The sequence below is a fragment of the Leptonychotes weddellii genome, unplaced genomic scaffold (assembly GCF_054177405.1).
Source record: "Leptonychotes weddellii isolate Sample4059 unplaced genomic scaffold, ASM5417740v2 HiC_scaffold_5668, whole genome shotgun sequence".
Lineage (NCBI taxonomy): Eukaryota > Metazoa > Chordata > Mammalia > Carnivora > Phocidae > Leptonychotes > Leptonychotes weddellii.
The window spans coordinates 1,082-6,279 of NW_028024768.1; the positions used below are offsets into that span (position 1 = coordinate 1,082).

The 5,198-nt window shown below is 34.5% G+C and overlaps 1 non-coding gene and 1 pseudogene across 1 annotated transcript; both read left to right on the top strand.

Annotated features, from left to right (window-relative positions):
* The first annotated feature begins 2,418 nt into the window (after positions 1 to 2,418).
* Positions 2,419 to 2,499, top strand: LOC115939525 (small nucleolar RNA SNORD115). The gene has a single exon (XR_004074325.1). It is a non-coding gene; the product is annotated as a small nucleolar RNA SNORD115 (small nucleolar RNA).
* Positions 2,500 to 3,797: 1,298 nt separating this feature from the next.
* Positions 3,798 to 3,873, top strand: LOC115939464 (small nucleolar RNA SNORD115; annotated as a pseudogene).
* The last annotated feature ends 1,325 nt before the right edge of the window (positions 3,874 to 5,198 follow it).

Consider the following 5,198-nt stretch of genomic DNA (forward strand, 5'->3'; position numbering starts at 1 on the left):
CCAATGTCAAAGGGGTTAGTGCCTGTGTTCTCTAGAATTTTAATGCTTTCCTGCCTCACATCTAGGTCTTTCACACAAATTGAATTTATTTTTGTGTATGGTGTAAGAAAGTGGCCAGGTTTCATTCTTTTGCATGTTGCTGTCCGATTTTCCCAACACCATTTGTTGAAGAGACCACCTTTTTTCCATCTTTTTCATATTTGTTCTTCCAATCCATGAGCATGGAATTTTTTTTTTTCCATTTCTTTGTGTCTTCCTCAGTTTCTTTCAGAAGTGTCTATAGTTTTCAGGGTACATATCTTTTACTTCCTTGGTTTATTCCTAGGTATCTTATTGTTTGTTTTTGGTGCAATTGCAAATGGGATCAATTCCTTGGTTTCTTTTCCTGCTGTTTCATTATTGGTGTATAGAAATGCAACAGATTTCTGTACATTGATTTTGCATCCTTTGACTTTACTAAATTCATGTATCAGTTCTAGTAGGTTTTTAGCTTTCAGGTTTTCTATATAAAGTATCATGTCATCTGCAAATACTGAATCTTTTACTTCTTCTTTGCCAATTTGAATGCCTTTTATTTCTTTTTGTTGTCTGATTGCTGAGGCTATGATTTCCAGTACTATGTTACATAACAATGGTGAAAGTGAACATCCATCTTGCTCCTGACCATAGAGGAAAAGCTCTGTTTTTCCCCATTGAAATTATATTAGTTGTGGGTCTTCCATTTATGGCCTTTATGATGTTGAGGTATGTCCAGGATTCCTACTTTGTTGAGGGTTTTTACAAGAATGGATGCTGTATTTTGTCAAATGTTGTTTCTGCATTTATTGAGAGGATCATAGGGCTCTTTTCCTTTCTTTTTGAATGTGATGTTTCACATTGACTGATTTGCAAATATTGAACCACCCTAGAACCCAGGAATAAATCCCATTTAATCGTGGTGAATAATTTTTTTAAAGATTTTATTCATTTATTTATTTTGAGAGAGAGAGAGAGCGGGGGGCGAGCAGAGGGGAGGGAGAGGAAAAGGAAGGGCGAAAGAATCCCAAGCAGACTCCATGGTGAGTGCAGAGCCCAGCATGGGGCTTGATCGCATGACTCTGAGATCATGACCTGAGCCAAAACCAAGAATCAGATGCTTAACCAACTGAGCCACCCAGGTGCCATGGTGAGTAATTTGTTTAATGTACTGTTGGGTTTGATTTGCTGGTATCGTGTTGAGATTTTTTGCATCCATGTTCATCAGATATTGTTCTATAATTCTCTTTTTTTGTGGGGTCTCAGTTTTGGAATCAAGGTAATTCTGGCCTCATAGAATGAGTTTGGAAGTTTTCCTTCCATTTCTATGTCAGAAGAATAGGTATTAATTCTTTAAAGTTTGGTAGAGTTCCTCTGGGAAGCCATCCAGCCCTATACTCTTGTTCTTGGGAGATTTTTTACTACTGATTTAATTTCATTGCTAGTCATGGGTTTAATAAATTTTCTGAGCCTTGGTATTATCTCCAACATTCATAATCTTATACATGAGTATAGGAGTAGACATATTCATCCCAATTATTATGTTTTTGTGGTAATGGTGGGACATGGATGAGGACTGTTAGCATAAAAACAATGGTTTATCAGCCACAGCTGAAAATTCCCATAAACTGGTTGACAGATTAAAGAAAAACACAATTGTGGTTATTGCTTTCTTGTTTTCTAAAAATAAGTTTCATATGGATTTATTGTTTCATTTTTTTAAGATTTTATTTATTTATTTGTCAGAGAGAGAGAGCACAAGCAGGGGTGAGCAGCAGGCAGAGGGAGAAGCAGCCTCCTGACTGAGCAAGGAGCCCAATGTGGGACTCAATCCCAGGACACTGGGATCATGGCCTGAGCTAAAGGCCAACCCTTAACCAGCTGAGTCACCTAGGCATCCCTGTTGTTTCATTTTATCCAAGTTGAAATGCAATGGACCATGTCAAGTGTTGCTGATATGGCTCCTTGATCGAATATGCCAAAAATGATCAATGAGATGCTCTTATTTCAACATGACATCACCTAATTAGTTTTCCAAAGTCAAGAAACTTATATGCTTTGTCAAACTTTTGTTTGGTGAATTAATGTCAAATAGCCTATGTAATGGGTCATTTTTGCAGAAATGATTATATTGGTCCATCATAGAGAAGCATGCATGAGCCCCATGCACATGAGAGATGAAGTGCTTTGTTTTGACAGCATTGTTATTCCTGTCTACCTAGATTATGACTCCAGAGGAAGAACCCTGTTGGTCTCACTGTCGCTGGGGCAATCTGTAACATCCAGGAGTCCAACATGCAATACAATGAAACTCCTAATCACCTTGGCTTCATAGTTTCCTGGATCCATCTTTGGTAAGCATAGTTAGGTTCAAGTATACATATGCTTGGGGAATCCTGTGCTGCATCAATTTTGAAACCTCATGTTGTATTGAAAAGATTTGTTTACCTAAAAGTCATGTTCAATGGCATTACACTGAGGCTCACTCTAGGTTTACAATCCTGAGACAGAATTTTAAGGATACTTGTTTTTCTTCTACAGGTATTGTATTTTTTATTTATCAGCAAATCACTTAAAGGAAACTTATAATTTCTAAACCTATCTATTCTCTTCAAATTACACAATAACTCATCCTCTTCATTTTTTTCAATGGTCGATAAGCTCTAATAATTTGACACATTTGGGGCTCACCTTAACTCTTTTTCTCTTATTGTTTCTTTTGGTAAGATGTTTCACAAGATATCCATCATTAAATTGATGAGATGTGTTAGTCTTGGTCATAAATACCTTCCAAGTAGACTTTCAGGCTTATAAAGTTTCACTCTATGGCAGTTAGATTTACTCATTTGAGTAACTTAAATATCCATATGTTTTCCTACTCTATGACTGAACTACTTGATTTGATCCCAAGAAAATATCTTTAATTTTTACCTGAACTTAGTGTTTTTAACAATGAGGGATTTTTTCATTCTTTGGTATTCAGTCCAGTGTGAGATATATATTTGAATATATAAACAAATAGACTGATTTTCATGATTGATGCTATAAGTTTCTAATGATGTTAGGCTGCTTTGGGGTTACTGATATAAATATCATCACTAAAGGTCTCTGACAATGGAAAAAATAATGTAAGATGTGGTAATTTGCTTTGCCCATATATGTTAAGATGGAATCCATTGATAAAGAAACCTGTATATGGGTTTCCTGAGCTAATGAATACAATACATTCAATTCCATGTGCCCTAATACCTGATATCCAAATCCTGAGATTTATGTGGTTTTAAGAGTGTCAGTGCTTTATGAGCATTCATATACAATAAACCATGTCAGATGTTAGTGTTATGACTTTCTTGACTATATAGACAAGGGATGATCAATGAAATTCTCTTGACTCTACATGAAGACACTGGGTTGCTTCTCCAAAGTCAAGTGACCTGTAAGTTTCATACTCATTAATTTTTGTTAATCAATGAACTAAACTCTGAAATGAGGTGGTTTTTTTTTTAGTACTAACATTTTTCTCATTTAATGAAAAACATGCACAACCCATATGCACCAGAGAGAGGTAGTTCTCCCTTTAATAACAGTTCTGGTTTTTGTCCTCTTAGATAATGATATGGAAAAACATTCTGTGGCATGTTGTGACTGGAGCAATTGATATCACCCAGGGATCATGTAATAAGTACACGCTAACTCCAATTCATTTTAGCACCAGGGTTTTAAGACTTGCTGGTAAGGTAATCAGGTCCAAGTTTGTGTATGCATGGGAAGTGTCATGGCTTTTGACAATGATGGGACCTTAAATTGTCTCGAAGAGAAATAACTTAAAAGTTATGCTCAATAGAATTAAACAGGCTAGAATTCAATGACAATTCTGGGACAGATAATAGTAACTCTTTATTTCCCTTCTAGGAGAATTTTATCTTGAATTTGATATAATAAAATTTCATGAATAACTTGTTTGCCCAACATTATCTATGTACCTATAAATAAACAAACATCTCTTATTCCTTAAGCTTTGTTTCAGATATTTGCATTTTCTAAAACTATGGCATTTTCAGATTTCATTTCTTAGCTCTTTTTATCTCATTTTTGTTTCAGTAAGACTTGATTCCAAGAAATATAACATTCCATTATAAGAGATCAGTGGCTTCTTTTGACATACATATTTCATATAAACATTGAACTAGTGAAGATTTACACCTAAGGCAGTTTTATTCACTCAGGAAAACTGAATATCAATATGTTTTTTTTCTTCTTGATATGATCCTCTTAACAAAATATGTAATTTTTATATGAGCTTCAGATAATTGAATGTTGAACAATTGTTTGATTTTCTGTTACCTAGTCCAAAATGCAATATTCATTTAGGTGTAAATAAATGTCTAGAGAAAAATTTGCTCTATTATTATGGGATTCTAATGTTGCTTTGGTTTCTCATAAACTTTCCCATAACTGCAGTACTGTGCTAATAGAGGAGATTGTGAGATTCAGTAATGTGCTTTGCCTATTAAACTTAAATTGAATAATTTGATGACCAAATTGATACCTATAAAACTTAAATTGGATAATTTGATGACTAAACTTTATCTTATGGGTATCATGTGACCCCATTGTTTTCAGAAAAATAAAAATGTATGCTATAAATGATGACAGTTGTTCCTGATATGGACTTTGAAATGACTAAGTTCACCAATTCAGTCATCATGAACCCTATTATGGGTTCTTCTCAGTGAGTTAATGACCTATTTGATGACATTTTCTTCAAAAATGTTTATTGTTTACTGAAATTTTATTTAAATAATGGAACATTTTTACTCATGTTTACTCTATGGTATGACATGTGATATTACAGGGTATCCAATGTCAAGAAAACTGTATGCTTTGTCTTAATGTTGATGAATCAATTATTTAGAGCCTTAGTAATGTGTCTTTGGGGTGGTATAAACCATCTCTCCACTAATAAATAGTATGTATAAGCCAAACACACACATATTTCTGATTTTGAACTACTATCTTACTTCTATCTTCCTAGATAAGGACTATTGAGGAAGAGCACTCTTTGGCATGTTACACTGAGACAAGTGCTACCATCCAAGTATAGTATAGTGAATCTAAGTGGTCTCCTGTCCCTTTTGAATTACAGTTTAAGGATGCCATTCTGGTGTTTACAAGACAAAAGT